Consider the following 22824-nt stretch of genomic DNA (forward strand, 5'->3'; position numbering starts at 1 on the left):
AAATAGCTACACAAAGAAGCAGACAAAGTGTTACATTGGCAAAGTTATTAAATCAGGTATTGCGGTTTAAACATTTAAATCCAGCACGATGACTGGCAGAGAAGCAAATCCTGCAGAATCCCCTTCATACATTTGCAATAGAGGTCACATGAAATTTAAAAGGACCTAAAATTAAAAGTACTTAAGTACATATGATGGCTAGGGTATCACCTTAACCCAGGGGTATTTTACACCTACAAACTCTAAAGGCCAGAGCTTTTCTGGTATGTTGGTTAACAGCATATTTTCTAGTTCTCATTTAAGTTCACCCACACAAAGTATATATTGCTTCAGGGCTTTATTTTAGCCTGTGGTTATTTATGTGGTATTTTGTATGCAAATAGTACAGCAGAAGAAAAATGTCCCATATTATATTAACTAACTTGTCCTAATTTTGAAAACCTCTTCTGCATTGGATTCTCATCTCTTTTTTGGCAACGGCAGAGCAAATATGATAGCATGCATCTGTTCTGCAAGCTGCAAATTATACAAATTAGTTATGCTGAGGCTAAAAGCTTTGATAATAGTCACAGGTTCTAAAAGAAACTCTAAACCATATATTTCTGAAAGTCAGGCATCATAGGCTACTTAACTAGATTCATTTCAACCGTCATCTATGTATTTCAGTGCCAGTCTTGGCTTTATATGCGTAAAAAAGAAATATGCTATTTTTGCATAAGCATCACAAATTTGTTGTGAAGTTTAGAAACAGTATATATGCACCTGCAGAAAAAAGACACCAATTATTGTTCAGATTGTCTCCTGATTATAACAATATCCCACATGTATAGATTTCTCATGTTTTTGGGATGTTACAGTGCAGAGATATTTTAAGCTACTAAAACGTTCGCTATGTATTTTTTAAACCATATTTTCTGTCTTTTTCATTTAGTTTATCCACACAAATAATATATCTTGCTTTAAACCATATTCATATATGTAAGACACAGTTAATATAAATAAATTTGACTTGCTTGTTTTTTAAACCAGTTTCAAGTAGCTCTAAACATGCCTCCAATAACGTTTGATTGATTGGACTCCAGGTTTGTTACCCTTGACTGCAATTAGCTTTTGTTGAAGTGATTAGCCCAGGGGTTTTTAGCTAAAACACATTGTTGATTATTGTAACTTGATCGTATCATATGTAAAGATACATTTATACATGCATGTTGGTAAGTGCAAAGGGTTCATTTACTTTTTCTTGCCACTGTATGCTACAAGGAATAGCTAATAGTTGTATAATGTTTCAATGATGATTCTGTGGCATGTTTACTTTACAGCTGTTGTACAAGACATCCTTGTCTGAACTTTTGTTTTACTTTCACAGCTCTACTTTTGTGATTACTTAACACAGCTATTTTGCTCTCTCCAGCTATGCATATTTATACAAATTGTCTTTTCTGATTCTTACCATAAAACTTAGATGTGTCAATCTAGTGTAAATGATGAAGAACATTTGACTGTGATTCATTTCATTTTAATTTGTAGAGCAAAGCTTCCTTTTATGTTCATTTGGGAATTATACCAATAAGTGTATTAGCAGGTCTGGACTAGCCATTGGATATATCTGGTAAATGCCCAGAAGGCCAGTGCCCAGTGGTACCTCCCATATAACATTATTGAGGCCTGTGCAACTGATCCCATACTTCAGCATTTGGTGGGAAATATACAGCTGAAAAACTATAAAAATGTAGGAAATGCAGGATACCTAATCATATCTTGGCAATGCTTTACACTTTTTCAGTTTATTCTTACTCACTATAGTTCTATATAACTAGTTTCCCACACAGCAATGTAGACAATGAATATATTGTCAATGACTTGTAGTTATCCAAAAGGAGATAATTTCTTTCAAAAACCGTCTGCATAACATACCTTCCAACTTTCCCGACAAGCTGCTCTACCAGGTGTCAGGGCACGGGTAAGCAGGTCAGGTAGGAGCCCAGTTGCAGGGGATATCAGAGGCTCAGTTTGTACTCAACAATGCATCATTTCCAGAAGGAAGGTACAGACAGGCAAAATTAAACACAGCAGGTTGGATCTTAATAAGAGATGGTCTGCATTGAAGAAGCCAGTAAGACAGTACAGGCTGTAGACATGGCTGACTGGAAGCCCTCAGGCAGGGAACGTGTCTGGAAGCCCTCAGGCAGGGAATGCGTCTGGAAGCCCTCAGACAGGACACGCGTCTGGAAGCCCTCAGGCAGGACACGCGTCTCGAAGCCCTCAGGCAGGGCACTGGACACACGGCAGGGCACTGGACACACGGCAGGGCACTCTCAGGCAGGACAGATGTAGTCAGGCAGGCGGGTCAGAACCAGAAGGACAAAATCAATGCCAAATCAGAATCCAGGAGAAGAGTTAGAACAAGCCAGGTCAACACGGGCAGAAGAAGAGCCAAAACAGGAACCAAAGAACAAAGTCAAAAGCAAGCCAGGTCACAACGGGTTAATCCAAGTCAGAACACTGCTAGGCCCAGAATGGTGGAATAAACAGGTATTTAAGGGGAGGGCTGCACCCAGGTGAGCAGATGCAGCTGATCAGGTTGTTAGCAAACACAGTACTGCGATCTCACAGGTGACCTATAGAGGCTGCAGTGGACAAGATACCTATTAAATAATGGCAATGGGGATCATGGACCAGTTGGAGAGATTCTTTGATATCCCTTCCACAAAACTCCATTGCAGCTCCCACCTGGCCACCATGGGGTTTATTTACTAAAGAGAGAGTTGTCAGGAGAGTTGTATGGCAACTCCTTTTTCTTCACTATACATTACGAAGAGTCAGTAATGGCAATATTCTCCATGAAGAAGGGCTGACCTTGCCTTGCATAATGCATGGTTCAAGGGTGATGAGACTGGTGACGTTTTCCTGATTTAACTGTGCATTATTCAAGACTAGTGAAGCTCGTCCTGTAGCAAAACTTCACTGAGGTTAGACCTTTATAATGTAAAGTGAAATCAAGGCGCTGAAACACAACTGCACGCACTCATGCAAAATCTCATATCAATTCTCCCTGAATAGACCTCCGTGTCATATTCTGAAACTGAGAGCCCCTGGCTCTGCCAAAATAACTACACTGGTCAAGCATAATCTGTATTTAGTTTAATTCGTTAAATGTAATGATACTAAAGACAGGGTAGGAGACACAGAAATTGTAGTCAGATAAATAACTTGGGGCATCTAATCTGCTATTTTTATAAAATATGATTCTTCTTTAATAAACCAGCTTTGCTATCCTGTTTTCAGAATTAGTTTAATGTAAGGATTCTGACCTTGGAAAGAAAGTAAGTTAACTTACATACCACAATGTGTCACAACAGTGCATTAGTCCTACTGACCTTTATTTGGCACATCTCGACTGAGCTTTTGAAAGCACAAACATTTGAGAGCCATGCCCCTTTTTTGTATCTAAAGGGGTCACTAAATAAGGGCGTTTGCAGGAGAGTTGGGAATATTATGTCCCTGATTTCACTATGCATTATCAAATTGCAACAAGCTCTTCATGCAGCAAGGTTGGCCCTGTTACTGTTTTAAACATGAAGTCACTTGTTACCTCTAGCATAGCATCCTCAGGTACCCGAGGTTGTCCACGCCTTGTGCCTGCCATCTCATGTCCCTCTTGGCATTTCCTGGTCCCCGAAAGCTCCCTCGCTCCTGCTGCCCTGAAACACTGGCGCATATTCCCTTCATGGCTCCAAGATGGTCGGTGCAAGTGTTTTGGTCTTCAGTATGGCTGCCGCAAGTGTTTTGGTCCACTATGGCTGCCACAATAGATCTTTGGTCTTGAACATGGCTGCCGCATTTTTAGGCTTTTTGGATGATTCTAACCCTTCTGACCTGTTGTTCCAACCTATTGGGTGTGGCTTTACTGCCTTGTTTAGTACAAATAGCTCTCAGTTACTTCTTCTCATTTCCTGGGATAGTTATCCTAATGTTGGCTCCAAATTGTATTTATTGAGTTTTGTTGTTTCTAACCTTTCTCCAATGCTGATTTTGGCTCTTTCTCTGACTACGATTTTTCTGGTATCTATTTATTGTACGCTGTGGTTCCATGCTTCAGTTGCGGTATTGGTCAGAGTGCAAAAGTCCTGAGAGCATAAGCCTGAGGCTCGACCGTAGGTGAATTTCCTTCAGGTGAATAACTCTGTCTTGTACCCTGTTCTGTTGGTTGGTTCCTCTGCGCTGCCTCTGCACTGTGGTTCCTCACCCCATCGTTACATCACTTCAGCACGAGTAGTCTTCTTGCATTTATTTTAGACATGCTGTAATTGCTACACAAGCTAATCTCATTTAAAGATAATAAGCAAACATGCCTAAATTGTTTAGAACTGAGATGCCATCTGCCACTTCCATAATTGAATCTTTAGAAATGAATACATTTCTGCTGGTATCTCATGAATAAGATATACTTATATCACAATATAGCATTTTGTAATTAGCAGCTAAGAAAATAAACATTAAGATCAGTTTTTACTTCCCTATACAAAATATATATTTTTGGACATGGCCAGTTGTAAAATACCTACTATCATTATTAAATAATGTAATTCCCTTTTGGATCACTCTAAGTTTGAGACTTCATCAAAATACCAGTCATTTTTTAATTATCAAACCATCTAGGGTAATCAGGGAACAAACAAGTTTTTATTTCCCAAATCCTCATTAAGCTACATGAAAACATTTCAAGGCAAAAAGCTGTGGTAACTTTATAAAATGTAATCTAAGTCTTGGATGGCGAATATTAACCCTTTCCTTTTTAATTATAACTTTTATAGAGTTGATATGAGCGTTTTCATCCTAACATTCAGATACATGTGTTTTCTTATGAATCAATATCCAGTCACTTGAGAGACAGCTTATGCAAATATTTTGTGTTTGTAAATGTATATTTCACCTGATATTATTTCACGTGGCTTATTTTTTCTACTGACCTAAATACAAGCAAAGCGTATTAACAAATTCATTCTACATATGAAATAATTATTTGGGATATGATTGAGACACCTCATTAAAGTGTTTGTATTAATCTTTGTTATCTTGCAATTTTCTGTCTGCTGCTAAAATTGAAAATGATTTCTCATCATAAATCTCTCCTGCCCAGGTTTGAGATAAAACTCAAAAGCTTTTTGTCAAGACTCCATCTCATTTTAGAAGTGTAATGTGCATTGGTTTACTGAACAGTTGTTTGCAGGGATATTTTGGGTAGATTGCACCATATGTGGCCTTTTCTGGACCTAATGTAGAGATTCACTGCCAAATGTTGATAGAAGCCAGTAAAAGACAAGGAACAAGCAACACAGAAAAATCTGCAATATTGAAGGTGCTGAAAAGGTTAATGATTGTTAATAAGGCGCATTTTATGATTTCCTGAGTTTAATGTGGAATTCATTTATGTCTTAATGCAGCCAATTTTGAGCCAATTTTAGTGAATTTTAGTCATTGGAGATTTTATGAGATGGCATTAACACATCTACAACTTTCTGGAAATATTTATTTGTAGCCATGAAATTACATCTGCAGCTGTTAAGGTGGGGTTCACAAAATTTAGAAATGTTAATATCCATGAAATTTTCATATTACCTGGCGAAGATTTAAAAATATTTCTTTATACTTGAAGAAAGAATATGCACATGAAACATGACCATTTTACATGCAGTCACAAAAAGACTGTATTAACACACAGAGGTATTTTTGAAAATTGACAAGCTCATAGTTTTAGGCAATCATTCAGACATGAATGATTAGCTGACCTATTGTTATTGGTGGTGTATTTAGGTTTTGTGCTGGCCTAGGCCTAACTAAACACATGCGCCCCCTAATCTTATTTGGCCCCACCCTTTATTACCCAGGCCACACCTCTTCTGCTGTAAATGCTACCCTTCTTTGTTTGGTCCCATCCTCCTCTTTAGCCTCCACCTTTGCCTCTTTGAGCCCCACCTTTTCCTCTCGGTATATTAAGCTTGGATACAGAGTACTTATTTTTGCATGTTGTTGTTCTGAAACAGCTTAACAGTGCCATATTGTTCCCATATAGCTGGTCTATGACGTCTCCAAACGGCTTTACAGAGCAAACTTAGTGCCCAAACAGCTTGTCTTTGCCATGTTTGTCCCCAAGCAGCATATTTGTCCTGCCATGTTTGTCCCCAAACAGCTTAACAGTGCCAACCTTGTCTATGCTCACACACTTTTACATACACATTTATACTGACACACACATACATGCTCAGACACAAACAAAGTACACTCCCTCCCATACCCTTTCTCTCTCTTTCCCTCACCCCCCTTACCTCAACTGCAGCTTTTCCTCTGTCTGTGAGCAGACTCAGGTGTAACATTCAGGGGGCAGTGTGCCCCGAGTGCCACCTATCAGGGGGGTGCCACATAGACTATCCCTTTGTGAACAATTTTGGACAGGCCATATATGCCAGTGCGGCACCCTCTTGATAAGAGGTATCTGGGGAAGACCACTCCCCCCCAAGTACGTTACTGCTCCTTGTGCACTTTTGGAAAAGGTGGAGCTTCCGGCACACTCTCTCCCCACATAGCTCCACCTTTTTGTGGAAGTGCACTGTGTGGTGAGTAATGCATATAGGTTAATGAAGAAAGAGAGGTGCAGAAATGCATCTTTTTTTTCACAAATCTATCTGAAAAGAACCCCCAGGACCCATGTAAGGGCCGGCTCTGGGGGGGGGGGGGCACTAAAGCAGGTGGTTCTAGTTGTCCTAGGCCAAGATACAGCCTTGATTGTTGTGCAGTAAAGTCAGATGGATACAAGCAAGTACACCTTAATGTGGTGAACTGACATGTGCATACCTGTGAACTTGTAGGCTTTTCCCAGAGTGCCTGGGTGAATGTTTGCTTCTCCATTGTTTTGACTTAGTATCTTCCATCATCAATCAGTATATCAGCACTTGGCCACACCTACTGTTACCCAGGTTCTGCCACTTTTTTGTACTCTCTGCCCACTTATCATACCTTTAAAGTCTAAATGGAGGTAGGACCTAATTAAAGCTACACCACCAAGGAGTTATATATATATACACGTTTATCAATGTTAATGCAATTCTGTTGATATATGAGGCTATGTTTTACAACATACTGTATTCAATTGAAGGTAGTTGTATCTACTTATTGCAGGGGTGTCCAACATGCGGCCTGTGGGCCAAATGTGGCCGGCAGCACCTCGAGGTGCGGCCCGCGTGAGATCGGCAACCAGGGCAACCGGGATCATAAGAGCCCTGCTGCTTACCTGTGGGAGGGTCTTTTGTACTCCACAAAGGAAGCGGAACTCAGCAGAGTTCACATGACATCACATGACTCTGCTTCAGTCCTGCTTCCTCTGTGCAGTACAAGAGAACGCAGAGGGAGGCCACGCCCCCTGATGAAGTCTGTGAGCGGTATCGAGAGAGCTGCAGTGCAGGTAAGGGGTGGGGAGGGTGTGTGAATGAGTATGCGTCATTGAGGGAATGAATCTGTGAATGAATTAATTAGTGTGTGTGTGATGTGATAGCATGGATGTGTAAGTGCTGGAACCTAGGCATGATGGGACTGTGATTGCTGTTAGCAATCACACTCCTATAATGCCAATTCAGCCAGTACTCGCTGAAACCTTGCTAGCTGCCCACCTTCTGTATTGATGCTGCCAGCAGTATGGGGTCTGCACATACAGCCACCCTGTACCAGCATGTACTGGCTGACTTGGCATGATAGGAGTGTGATTGCTAGTAGCAATCACAGTCCCATCATGCCTAGGTTTCAGCATTTACTGGTTGCCTGGGTGTAAAGGAGTGTGATTGCTGTTAGCTATCACACTCATATCATGCCAAGTTATATTGTTGAATTTTTTTTGTCCAATTGTGGTGTGTTACTTACATTTAATAAAACACACCAAAATTGGACAAAAAAATACAATAACATTATTAATTTATATATGATTGTTGGCATCAATCACACTCCTATCATGCCCAGCCAACCAGTACATGATGGAATCTGGGTATTCCTGAGACTGCTGTTAACAATCATAATTAAAATAATAATTATTATATATATATATATATATATATATATATATAAACATTGTTATGAAATTTTTTATACAATTTTGGTGTGTAACTTACTTTTATTAAAAGTGTGGGATTTTTTTATTATTTTTAAAGGTGGGGGGTGGTTTTCGGTTTCGGCTAAGTGAACCCTGAATTTTTGGTTTTGGTCCAGAATTTTCATATTCATATTCTATTTCATATTCTATTTTCATAAATAGAACTATTTAATTTTTACTTATCCAGAATCATGAATTTGTAGTCACAATCTTTCTAGACCCAGAAATCAGTGAGAGGAAAAGTAAAGGTTTTGTGTCATTTACTTGATTTTAATCTGCATATTTTATTAAAGGCCATATTTTCTCACAGTGAAAAATGAGTGCGGCCCTCGCACGTATACAATTCTGATGAAGTGGCCCACTGCAGAAAAAACTTGGACACCCCTGACTTATTGGGTACACATGGCAGGGTTCCAAGGTGTGCATGCTGACTGGTGCTGGAAGTGATTTCGGGGACAACAGGAGGATACATCTAGGTGATCTCTGGGAGTTACTACAGCTCTCTTGGTGAACCCCTCTTTTTCATACATAGTTTTTTTATATAACTATTACTATACAGACTGCGCATGCCCTTCTGCATAAGCCTCCAAGGGGAAAATGCAGTATGAATGCATGTATATGTTTATGCTTACAGATACTCTGTGCTCCTGCAAGCAAAAGAGGCATATTTATTTATTATGTAACTGACAGAGAGAAAAAAATATCTCTAAAAAACGAATGCAGAAATCTTAAGCTCCTAACTAAAATGAACTTTATGACAATTCATCTAGTTCAGAGGTTCAAGTTTGTTTACTTAAAGGGACTCTTCAGCCATCATATGTACCGTATTTGCTCGATTATAAGACGACCCTGATTATAAGACGACCCCCCAAAATCTGAATATTAACTTAGGAAAAAAAGAAAAAGCCTGAATATAAGACGACCCCAAAGGAAAAAAGTTTTACCAGTAAATGTTAATTCATGTAAACTATTTTTTTTTAATAAAAGCTATGATTGAGAAAAATATTTTTTTTATTTTTATTTCCTTGTATTTTCCAACCTGTCCCCCAGTAACGCACATCTGCCCCCAGGCTTGCCACACCAATATGGCACTGTGGCCCATGATATGCCTTTTAACCCTCTATATGCCACTGTGCCCCATGGTATGCCTTTTGACCCCCTATGTGCCACTCTGCCTCCAGAAATGCCTTATACCCCTATATCCCATTCTGGCATTTAGGGGGTTAAAATGCATATTATGGGGCAGAGTGGCATATAGGGAGGTATAAGGCATTCCAGGAGGCAGAGTGGCATTAAGGGAGTTAAAAGGCATTTTTACCCCCCTTAGAAATGCCTTATACCCCTATATGCCACTCTGGCATTTAGGGGGTTAAAAGGCATATTATGGGGCAGAGTGAAATAGGGAGGTGAAATGCGTTATACCTCCCTATATGCCACTCTGCCCCATAATATGCTTTTTAAACCCCTAAGTGCCAGAAATGCCCTATGCCCCCATTTAACACACACACACACACACACACACACACACACTTACCGGTGCTTCCAATTTCATGCTGTTTTGCCGGGGCAGCAGGTTAACGTCTCTTTCTGCTGCAGCCGGAAGGAGGTGGAGTTGGCAGCGGGGGTTTGTCTGCGTCCGTCTCGAATACCTTCCCCGGCTGTCAGAGACCAGAGTTCCCCGCACCGGTGCGGGGAACTCTGATCTCTGACAGCCGGGGGAAGGTATACGCGACGGACGCAGACAAACCCCCGCTGCCAACTCCACCTCCTTCCGGCTGCGCGGATCGCTGCCCCGGCAATACAGCAGGAAGCACCGGTAAGTGTGTGGGGGGGGGAGACAGGAGGATCCAGGTCCCCTGCAGCGGTGCGGGGGGATCTGGATCTTAGTCTCCTAATCAGACCTCTATTTGAGGTCTGATTAGAAGACGAGGGGTATTTTTCAGAGCATTTGCTCTGAAAAAAACCTCGTCTTATAATCGAGCAAATACGGTACTTTAATGCATATTAAATAATGCATAGTGATGTAGCCCTTTACTTATTCATGGTCTCCATTTGCAAATGCATGGGGTATGCTGGAGACTCTCACTGTATGGATTTGCCCCCCCCCCTATTTGGAGTTCAAGTGATGTGTTCAATCTCTATTCATCTCTAGCGCTGGCTCGCCAAACAAAGCCAAACAAAGCAGACAGACACATCAGGTTCACTTCACACTCCCATGAGATTGCTTTCCTGACACTAATTGGCTCCTTCAGACAGCCAATCATTGGCAACAAATGTCAGCCATGGAGGAGTTGCTGTAGAACGGCTGCAACTTCTGTGTTAGGTAATAGTTTTTTCAGTTTTTTTTTTCTTCAGAGTGAGTGTCATTTTATATGCAGTATATGGAGATAAAATATATGAAGAATCTCCCATGTATTTGCAAGGGGGACAGCAGGGGCGTAACTAGAAGCCTCAGGGCCCCGGTGCGAGAATCTGTTAAGGGGCCCCCCAACCCCCAACTCAATCTACCCCCCTTCTCATGCTATCTACCCCCTCTCCCTCCCTTCTCACGCTATCTACCCCCTCCCTACCCCCCATTCTCAGTATCTACCCTCTCCCTACCCTACTCCCTACCCCCTTCTCACTATCTACCCTCTCCCTACCCCCTCACACTATCTACCCTCTCCCTACCCCCTCTTCTCACTATCTACCCTCTCCCTACCCCCTTCTTACTATCTACCCTCTCCCTACCCTCTTCTCAATATCTACCCTCTCCCTACCCCCCTTTTAGGTCACTTACCGTGCAGTCCTGTGGTGGGGGCGTGAGGCCTCTGTCTCGCTGCGGTGCGCGCGGCTTCACTGCTCAGCGTGAAGCGCCGGGCACCCGAGACAAACGCCTCACACTCCCACCACAGCAGTTGGGGCAGCACTGAGGCAGGCAGCGGTGGCAGGGAGAAGAGGAGACAGAAGGGCGCACCCCTGGGGCCCACCTCACGGGCAGAACTCCAGGGACCGGTCGCAGTTGCGACCCCTGCGACCCCGGTAGTTCCGCCACTGGGAGACAGCATGACAGTTTAAGTGCATTTCAGCTGGAGTGTCCCTTTAACTATGCTTCATGCAGTTTTCTCTTTTTCTATGTCCTTTCAACCCCTTGTTTTGTAATGGAAATAAACGTTATTTACTGAAAACAAATCAGGACTAGTTTGCAAATACTTATTTTACCAGGAATTTGAATTAGTATTATTTAAAATTTATATTAATGTTTATTTTTTCCTTGTTTTGTCTAAAAAGGGGAAAGAGAAAAGAGATAACAGCAGGCAGAATTTGAGTTTGCAAGCTGGCACATTGCAGATACAATAAAAATTATGTCTACTGAATACTAGCAGCAACAACTTGATAGAATTGTGATATATGGCTGAATCTATTTCTCTGAGGCACAGTACTGATGTAACAGCTAAGGTGTAAATGTAAAAAAGGGGAAAAAACTGCATACAGTGCTTACAAACTGAAATGTATAGTATATAGATTATCAGTGTCAGCAGTGTAGTTTTTGTGACTTTCCTTATGCATACAGAGTAATCTTTTTAAATGCATGCACAATATGTGAATCATTTAGCCTATACCTTTGAATACAATTATTTGCAAAGTGGAGAAACCAGTCAGGCAGCCAGTGAAATGATGACTAAATAAAGTAAGTTCATGTGTGTCCATCTGCATCAGGAGATGGCTGATACCTTCTGGCCCGGGGGGGGGGGGGTAGTTAAAGCCAAGTGGCCTCTTTGCCCCTGGTAATTAGTAAACACACTAGCACACATAATGATACACACTCTTACACTAACCCACACTTATACACATACATGCTACAAATACTTACACTAACACACATTCTAGAACACACACAATTACACATACACACTCATGCTAAGACACTCTTACAAACAGGCCCTCATGCAAACATACATTCCACACACACCCTGTATGATCATACCTGGGAACTCTACGGGTTTGACCTGGAGATCTCGGGGTGAAGCACCGCTTCTCCTGTTCTTCGGGTCAAGACCCGAATCCTCCAGGTTGCGGGGTCTTGACACGCCCCTCTCCCCAACCATTTTTCCTTTAAATGGGGGTGTTTCCCGCCAATGTCGGTGGGAACTCCCACCGACGTCAGCGGGAACTCCCACCAACATCAGTGGGACCACCCCGCCGACGTCAGCGGGAACGGCTGGTGATGTCAGTGGGCCGTGATCCGCAAGGGTAGCTGGAGCTCAGAAGTTCCCAGATATGTGTATGATGCACTATTTTTAAAACATAAGCATACACACTCATGCTAACACATACACACTTACACATAAACACACACTCTTACTAACTCCCATAACCTCTCTCACTCAATCACTTACTCCCTTACCCTCTCTCAGTCCTCCCTTCCCTATTTTAGCAGTTTGCATACACTGCTGACTCAAGGGCTGATAATTAGCTCTGATTTCCTGCACCTCCTAGAGATGGGTGCCTAGACCCCGAAAATGCCCCCCTAGGTAGGTAGGAAAGGAGCATACCTCACGGAAAGGAAAAGGAAGTGGGACAGGAAAGAGAGAATATAGAAACCAAGGGGAGCACATAAAGTGAACTGAGGGTGGGGTGGGTGGTAAGAACGCAAATGTAATGCCCTGAAGGAGGGGATGCTGAAGAGGGGTAAAAAAAAACCTTAAATTGTGAGGTGTTAGCTTTGATTTTGAAAATATGACTGATCATGCAAACAGATATCACAACCATAAGCCATGTGGTGGCTCACTGATGTTTTGCGAGGGTGTGAGTTGTATAGGAACAGGGAATCTAGTGAAAATTGATGGTATGTTATCAGAAAATATTGGCAAACAATTTGCATTCTTCCTACGCTCTTGGACTTTCCAGAATGATAATAACCCTCCACTGGTTACAGCAGAAAAAAGTGAAGGTTCAAGCCACTCTGGGGAGATTTCATGCAAGACCAAAGACTTTACATGACCTGGTGGCATTTTGCCATGACAAATGGGCAGCTATACCGCCTGCAAGAATTTGGGGCCTCGTAGACAACTATTACAAAAGACTGCATGCTGTAATCGATGCTAAAGGAGCAATACGCAGTATTAAGAACTAAGAGTATGCATACTTCCTAAAAGGGTTCATTTCATTGTTTTCTTTGTTGCCATGTTTTGTTATATGATCGTGCCATTCTGTTCTAACCTACAGTTGAATATGAATATGAATATGAAATAAAAGAAATGTGTTTTGCCTGCTCACTCATGTTACATATATTACCAATTCTCCAAGGCTATGCAAACCTTTTACAACTGTATTACAAACCCACTATATTACAAACGTACTATTTTTAGAATCTCATACCTCCCGCTGCCCTGGGTAGCTGCCCCATTGTTCTGCTTTTATGGGCAGTGGGCATCATGGGCCGTTATGACTTTCATGTGGCCACCTTACAATACTCTGAAGCTAAATGCCACTAGATGGCTCTTCTTAGAAGGTGGTTGGGTGGCCAAGCCTACTTTTGGTGCTGGGCTTGTCCTTCCTCCACTCTTGCTAGACATCCCCAACACAGCTGTCCTGATTTGGATACTTGAAATGTTGGGGTTATATACAGAGGCCATATGGACGTATTGCCTGGGGTGCTGCCTTAAGCCTGTCCCAGAGAAGCGCCCCAAGCCACCCCCTCTGTGGCCACTACCCTCACTGCTGGGATATGATTATATATTCTGGTGCTCCATGTTTTAAAGGTGTTCAGCACCTGGTGATGCATTCTATGAATCCCCCTTGCAACCGGCCAATTAAGCAGTGACACAGCAGAGGGGAAGATTACCCATTTTATCCTGCTGCTCTAGTTCAGAAAGTACTGGGTATGGAATCTGATAGGCCACCTACTGATGTTGATTGTTAACACATCCTTTGTAAGTGTATTGGCAACAGGAAAATGATTACAAATATTTGACACATACTCTGCTTTCTTAATATCCTTAAATTTCTTCAAAAATATCAGAAACAGTGGCGTCTCCAGCTTTCATATTTGGGGGGGCATATGGGGGGGCAGGGACCAAAGTAGGGGGGGGCAATTACAAAAAGCTACATATGCATATATATATATATATATATATATATATATATATTATGTGTGTGTGTATGTATGTGTATATATATATATATATATATATATATATATATATATATATATATATATATATATATATATATATATATATATATATATATATATCGTGTGTATATATATATTGTGGTAAAGTGTATGGGAGAGTGGTTGATGGGATATATATCTCACCTGGTTACCTCAGCCAGGCATGGTAGCAACCCTAGGTGCTCTCAGGTGAGGCTTCCTAAGCTCGTTACTGGGGAGGAAGCCTTAAAAGAGAGGGCTGTTAGGTTTGCAGAGAGAGGGAGAAACTGAATGAAGGAGCAGCTACAGCCAGCGCTGCAGCTCACCAGGTATGAAGCTTTACCCCATACAAAACTGGTTACTTTGCTTTGCGTCAGACCTTAGGCTGCTAGAGAGGTATCCTGCTGTTTAGTTAGAGCCGGACAGGCTTATAGTTTGTTTTGTTTACAAGGTGCTCTGTGACTACAACATCTAAATAAACGCGCTTTTACGTTGGAAACCTGTGTGAAACCGTCATTGCCGCCCCATGCGTGAGCTGTCCCCTACAATTGGTGGAAAACGCGGGCACAGTGGTGCTAGGAGCAACGGCAGGACAAAACACAGCAGCTGAATTTTGTGGACATTTAAAGGGCCGGAAGCATATGTCCTGAGTGAAGGCTGCAGCACTGTAAGGCCCATCCGGCACAATGGAGGAAGTGATAAAGCAGCTGATACAGGCTAACCTGAGACATGAGCAGGCCTTGGAACAGCAACGGAAGTTTCATGCAGAGGCTTTTCACGCCCAGCAACATGCGCAACAGCAGACTATGGCCCAACAACAGGAAACGAATCGCCTGTTAATGGAGCAGATTGCTGCGCTCAGAGAGACTGTTGTGGCTCAGTCCCAACAAGTGGAGGCAAGCCCCCTTGAGACTGTTAACGTGAGGAGGGCCGTTCAGCGGGGCTTACAAAAGATGACACCTGACGACGACGTTGAGGCCTACCTCACCGTGTTTGAGAGAGTGGCGGAGAGAGAGAGACTGCCAGTTGCAGAGTGGGCAGAAGTGATTGCACCCTTCCTGACTGGTGAACCGCAAAAGGCCTACTATGACCTCGGGGAGCAGGATGTCCGGGACTTTACAAAACTAAAAATGGAGATCCTTGCTCGCCTGGGTGTTACGCCCGCTGTTCGGGCCAAGAGAGTCCACTGTTGGAAATACACCATGGACAAGCCTGCCAGGTCCCAGATGTATGATCTGATTCATCTTGTACGCAAGTGGCTGGAACCAGAATCCACTACACCAGCCCAGATTGTGGAAAAGGTGGTAGTGGACCACTACCTCCGCGCCCTCCCGGCGGAGCTACAACGGTGGGTTGGGCATGGAGACCCCAGAACTGCTGAGCAGCTGGTCAACATGGTGGAAAGGTTCATAGCAACCGAGGACTTCCTCCGTGAGGTCCCTGCGGCACCAACACCTTCCAAGACTGTCAGACCCGCGACATCTTTGGGTAAGAGAGTTCCAGCTGGAGGTGTATGGGAAAAATGTGAGAGAGAGCAGGGCTCTAGAGTTTGGGCAAGGGCAAAAGACTGATCCTGAACCCCTGGGACCCCACAATCCTAGAAAGGGCTCCCTACTAAGGAGGCCAGGGACCCCCCAGTGCTGGAGGTGCCATGAGTGGGGACACATAGCCGCCTATTGCCCTCTTAACTCAGAGCCCATGGTGTGTGACGCTAGTCGGCGTCAGTCCCTATTTGCAGAACCTGTTTGTGCAGCCATTCCAGAGTCAGAGACTGAGCCACATTTTTGTATGGTGACAATAAATGACTGCTCCGTGAAGGCACTTTTGGACTCGGGTAGCCTGGTGACTTTGGTTCGGGCCGGCCTTGTGGCTATGGACTACGTGCCGAACAAGCACATAAGAGTGCTATGCATCCACGGGGATATTGTCGCTTACCCTGTGGCCCCCATTAAGTTGGTGACCCCATCTGGAACTGTGACCTACGAAGTCGGAGTTGTAAAAAGACTTATGCATCCGGTTATATTAGGCTGCGATTTCCCATTGTTCTGGGAGTTGTGGAAAAGGGGGAACGTTTCTGCAGCGGGGGAACAAACTCCGGCAGAGTCTGTACCCTTCCCTGTAAATAATGGGTCATGTGAGACGGCCATAGGAAACAATGATACCAGTAAGGGGCATGATGAAAAGGATGTAGGCCCACCTGAAATGTATAGTGAAGATTCTTTCCCCTTGCAGGTGTTGGCTGGGGAGGAAGAAGAAGAAACTTCCCTACCCGGCCAACAGGTCTTAGATTTAGAAATGTCTCGGGGTAACTTCGGGACCGAGCAAGTGAGAGACCCCACTCTGGGAACTGCACGGGCAAATGTCACCGTAGTAAATGGGGTACCACAGGAACCCGAAGCTGACCAGAAATTTCCACATTTTGCCATGAATGGGGATCTAGTGTACCGGGTCACCAAAGTTAACACGGAAATTGTGGAACAGCTTCTGGTGCCGAAACCATACCGACACCTGGTGCTGGACATAGCTCATAACCATGTGTTTGGGGGGCACTTGGGGACTAATAAAACGCAAGAGAGGGTCCTCCAAAGGTTTTATTGGCCTGGGGTGTATGAAGAAGTAAAAAGGTATTGTGAGTCATGCCCCACATGCCAGAAAAGTGCCCCGACACCACACTTCCGTAGCCCCTTGGTGCCACTTCCCATCATCGAAGTACCATTTGAGAGAGTTGCCATGGATTTGGTAGGGCCCATTGTCAAATCTGCTAGGGGACACCAATACATTTTGGTTGTATTGGATTATGCTACCCGGTACCCAGAGGCGGTACCCTTAAGAAACATGGCCTCCAAAAATATTGCTAGGGAGTTGTTTTACATGTTCTCTCGCACGGGGATCCCTAAAGAAATTCTTACTGACCAGGGTACGCCCTTTATGTCACGGGTCATGAAAGACCTGTGTAAGTTGTTTAAAATCACTCACCTCCGTACCTCCGTGTACCACCCTCAAACAGACGGGTTAGTTGAGAGGTTTAACAAAACCCTCAAGCATATGCTAAAAAAGGTGGTAGAAAGGGATGGCCGGGATTGGGACTGTCTATTACCCTACCTCATGTTCTCTATCCGGGAGGTGCCCCAAGCGTCTACAGGGTTTTCCCCCTTTGAGTTAGTCTATGGCCGACATCCAAGGGGTTTGTTAGATATTAGAAACAAAAACTGTCTGCGCTTCTTACCCTAATAAAGTTGGCAACGAATATATAAACATAATATAAATGAGAGGTTTTGGTTATATGAATTGGCCAAAGCATAATTAAGCTCACCCGCCACGTCAAGGCACACTCTCAATAGGGTGAGAACCTACTCTCACCTCCTACATAGTGGGCACACAAAGCAGTTTATACTGCTACCAAAACCTTATTAATGTGTTGGGGGAGGTGCAATTAAACCTCCTCCCTATTAACCCCTGGACAGCAAGCTGCAACCAGACTGATGAGGAGCCAACAACCTCAAATATGTGCAAACAGGGAAAAGAAAAAATGTCGGTGCGCTAAGCTAGTCACAGGCTCAAATAATACAAATGTGTAATACGAGGCCTACCAAACAGGTGTAAGCATGCTGCAAGAAACAGTGTATTGGCTGCACAATGTATACAAGAAACAAAAACTGTCTGCGCTTCTTACCCTAATAAAGTTGGCAACGAATATATAAACATAATATAAATGAGAGGTTTTGGTTATATGAATTGGCCAAAGCATAATTAAGCTCACCCGCCACGTCAAGGCACACTCTCAATAGGGTGAGAACCTACTCTCACCTCCTACATAGTGGGCACACAAAGCAGTTTATACTGCTACCAAAACCTTATTAATGTGTTGGGGGAGGTGCAATTAAACCTCCTCCCTATTAACCCCTGGACAGCAAGCTGCAACCAGACTGATGAGGAGCCAACAACCTCAAATATGTGCAAACAGGGAAAAGAAAAAATGTCGGTGCGCTAAGCTAGTCACAGGCTCAAATAATACAAATGTGTAATACGAGGCCTACCAAACAGGTGTAAGCATGCTGCAAGAAACAGTGTATTGGCTGCACAATGTATACAAGAAACAAAAACTGTCTGCGCTTCTTACCCTAATAAAGTTGGCAACGAATATATAAACATAATATAAATGAGAGGTTTTGGTTATATGAATTGGCCAAAGCATAATTAAGCTCACCCGCCACGTCTTTTTCTTTTGTTAGATATTGCCAAAGAAACTTGGGAGACCGAGGCCACCCCATATAAAAGTGTTATTGAACATGTGGCTCAGATGCAGGACCGAATAGCGACAGTGATGCCTATAGTTAAAACGCATCTGCAAAGAGCACAGGAGGCCCAGAGCAGAATTTATAACAGATCTGCCAGGTTGAGGGCCTTTAATCCTGGGGACAGGGTCCTGGTTTTAGTGCCCACCGTTGAAAGTAAGTTTTTAGCCAAGTGGCAGGGTCCCTATGAGGTTGTAGAGAAGATGAGTGAGGTGAACTACAAGGTCCATCAACCAGGCAGGAGAAAACCCTTCCAGGTTTACCACGTAAACCTGATCAAGCCGTGGAAAGATCGGGAGTCTTTGGGGGCAACCCAGGCAGGGGTCAAAGAAGTGGGGCAACCCGTTCCCCCAGTAACAATAGGAGAGGCACTGTCAGTGCCCCAGAAGCAGGAGGTGAGGGAGTTCCTGCAGGAAAACAGACGCAAGTTTTCGGACCTACCTGGGCGTACCCACCTCATAAAACACCATATTAAAACTGAGCCTCACAGTAAAGTGAACCTGAAGCCATACAGGATACCAGAAGCACGTAGGGAGGCGGTATCCTCTGAGGTCAGGCGCATGCTTGAATTAGGTGTGATTGAGGAATCCACTAGTGAATGGGCAAGCCCCATTGTGCTAATCCCAAAGCCCAATGGGACGTGGAGGTTCTGTAATGACTTCAGGAGATTAAATGAGGTCTCAAAGTTTGATGCGTACCCCATGCCCCGAGTGGATGAACTGGTTGAGAGGCTTGGGAAGGCAAGGTACATCACAACACTTGACCTTACAAAGGGCTATTGGCAGATACCGTTGACTGAGGAGGCTAAAGAGAAGACTGCCTTTTCCACTCCAGAGGGCCTGTTCCAGTATGTTGTAATGCCATTTGGGTTACATGGGGCCCCTGCTACCTTCCAGAGGCTGATGGATCTGATTTTGAGACCGCATTGTGATTATGCCGCTGCTTACCTGGACGATGTGGTAATTTTTTCGTCTGACTGGAAAAGTCACCTCTGTAAGGTACAGGGCGTGTTAGACTCCATTAGTGATGCAGGCCTAACCATAAACCCTGAAAAATGTGCAGTGGGTCTGGAGGAAGCAAGATACCTGGGTTATATCATTGGTAGGGGGCTGGTTAAACCCCAGATCAATAAGATTGAGGCGATACAGAACTGGCCTAGGCCAGTAACAAAGAAACAAGTGAGGGCTTTCCTTGGCATAACCGGGTACTACCGTCGGTTCGTGCCCAACTTTGCCTCAATGGCAACACCATTGACAGATTTAACGAAGGGTGATAAGTCAGTGATGGTAAAGTGGAACCCCGAGGCAGAGAAGGCTTTTCAGAGTCTGAAGTCTGCCCTGTGTGACCAGCCAGTGCTCGTTTCCCCTGATTTTAGGAAACCGTTTCTGGTTCAGACAGACGCGTCTGCTAGAGGTTTGGGGGCAGTTTTGTCACAAGTGGTTAATGGGGAAGAACACCCAGTGCTGTTCTTGAGTAGGAAACTGACCCCAGCCGAGGAAAATTATGCCATAGTGGAAAGGGAGTGTCTCGCCATCAAGTGGGCGTTGGAGTCTCTGAGATATTATCTCCTGGGCAGGGAATTCGTGTTGGTGACTGACCATGCTCCTCTGGCATGGATGAAACAGAATAAGGAGAGGAATGCAAGAGTGACCAGATGGTTTCTCTCCTTGCAAAATTTTAGATTTACAGTGGAGCATAGACCAGGGAAGTTACATGGGAATGCGGATGCGTTGTCCAGGGTGTACTGTATGGTTGCTGACGCTGTCCAGACCTCTGGTCTGGAGTCGACGGGGGGGATATGTGGTAAAGTGTATGGGAGAGTGGTTGATGGGATATATATCTCACCTGGTTACCTCAGCCAGGCATGGTAGCAACCCTAGGTGCTCTCAGGTGAGGCTTCCTAAGCTCGTTACTGGGGAGGAAGCCTTAAAAGAGAGGGCTGTTAGGTTTTCAGAGAGAGGGAGAAACTGAATGAAGGAGCAGCTACAGCCAGCGCTGCAGCTCACCAGGTATGAAGCTTTACCCCATACAAAACTGGTTACTTTGCTTTGCGTCAGACCTTAGGCTGCTAGAGAGGTATCCTGCTGTTTAGTTAGAGCCGGACAGGCTTATAGTTTGTTTTGTTTACAAGGTGCTCTGTGACTACAACATCTAAATAAACGCGCTTTTACGTTGGAAACCTGTGTGAAACCGTCATTGCCGCCCCATGCGTGAGCTGTCCCCTACAATATATATATATATATATATACGATAAACATGCATTTTTAACACCATAATATGTACTTATCTCTTTGAAGTAAAGACCGCAACTAAAATATGATTTCAAAATAACAGCTAACCTGGCAGTTAGTTTTCATTTTGTAATATTAGACCATGTTGCCAATATATTGAAAACATTGGACCCCAGGAAAGCATTTCATTGGGCCCTGCTCTGAGCCCCCTAGCATGCAATCACTACCTCCACTACCACGCCAAAAAAAAAATATTTGCCACACTGACCATAGATTAGGGGAAGACTGTGAGAGTCAGTGCAGTCTTCCCTCCTTCTGACCCTACCGTGACATTGAGAGGTCCTCTCCCCCGTAATCATCCCCAGAGTCCCTTTGTCCCCTCATTCACTAAACCACACCTCTCTTACTTACTCCCTGTAGTTCAGGTATAGATCAAATAAACAACACTTAAATGTGCATAGATCAAATGAATAAGACATAAAAACTCTGTATTTGCAGGTATACATAAATAATTTATGGAAACACAAAAACAGAATAACACAAAAACCCACCTTTGCAGTTATAGATCAATTGGAATGCACATCAAAACTCAGCATTAAAGGGATAGATAAAACCCACTAGATCACAGGTTGCACACCCCAAAGGTATCTACCCTCTCTCCCCCACCTCACAAAATTCCCCTATCCACCATCTATCTACCCCCTCTCCCCCTTCTCACTATCTACAATACAGAGGTAGCTTTCATAAATATGGGTAGGTTTGATAAATTATTTTAGTTTTGCTAGATCCTATAAAGGTGAGAGTTCCTTGATAGGCTGAATGAACCGTATAGCTCCATAGCCTCTGCATTGAATATCAGTGCTTTCGAAATTGCTGACTCAATTTTTTGTGCTTGTCCAATTTCAGTTTATTTTTTTATAACATTTCTTAACTATTCATGCTCTGTCTCATGCTTTCATTTAAATTAACCCATCTGAATGCAATAGGCAACATAGTCAGTTTGTTGTCATTTAGTACTGAAAAGTATTTTTTTCCAAATAATGTGCTTTTATTATTTGACTGCATTGCTAAGATGTAACAGCGGGTAGCACTGTACTCATACTTTCATTGTCCTTGTTAGGAAACAGTTCACATTACACACTGTTCTCTCAGCTAATGGATTGACTATTAAAAGCAATGATGGGTCACAAAAGGCCATCCCTTTGAGCAACTGTATTAAAAGAGACATTTGCTTTCATTTAACTTACCTAATGACATTCTACATATTGCTTAATTGGTTATCATTTCAAATTATGGATGCCTTTGTTTTCTTAAATGCAGTCATATGCATTGATTTCAAGTCACTTGGAAGAAATACCCATTCAATAAAAAGCATTTTTTTTTTCTTTTCATATACTGAATGTACCCTAAAGCTTTTCAACTTGTTTTACAACTATAACTCTCATGATCCTCATTTTGTGACAGGGTGTAGGTTGACGCTTATTGGAATCATAATTTATTATCAGCAACTAAATAGTTAAAAGGACAGATCTTGTCTGGAATATTGTTAGAGACACCATCTCCAGAAGGACTTAGATTAATTGAAATTGTTTCATTTGCATCCTATAGGAAAATAGTTTTAATAGTTTTAGACTAGTTTTAAAGGATAACTAGACCAAACTATGCCCAGATGCCTAGAAAAAAAACTTAACGGTAAATTCACATATTTTAGTTTATTCACTCCCCTGCAAGTTAAACGGTTTCAACTTATTTCTATTTTTATTCTTGAATGAAAAGTTACTGGGTTTGGTCCATTATACTGTTTAGTGGAGTAGGAGTACAAATGTGTTTGACTACAACCCAATGAATAAAACCAGTCGGGGGTTTATTTAGTTTAGGGGGAGTTGGCAAGAGACAGAACCTAGTTTATTGCGAGACATTCCTATACTACACTTTACTGAGAAAGACGAGGCGTTGTAAACCGTGGCCAGGATGAAAATAGGTCGACCTACATATGTATTTCTGGTTTGCTGCATATCTAGTGCA

At 43.1% G+C, this 22824-nt stretch overlaps 1 protein-coding gene across 1 annotated transcript in view; it reads left to right on the top strand.

The window, feature by feature from the left end:
- DOCK2 (dedicator of cytokinesis 2) overlaps positions 1-22824 on the top strand; it is a 247022-nt gene that overhangs the window by 70977 nt on the left and 153221 nt on the right. The gene's annotated exons all lie outside the window — the stretch shown is intronic.

This window comes from Spea bombifrons, chromosome 4 (assembly GCF_027358695.1).
Source record: "Spea bombifrons isolate aSpeBom1 chromosome 4, aSpeBom1.2.pri, whole genome shotgun sequence".
NCBI lineage: Eukaryota > Metazoa > Chordata > Amphibia > Anura > Pelobatidae > Spea > Spea bombifrons.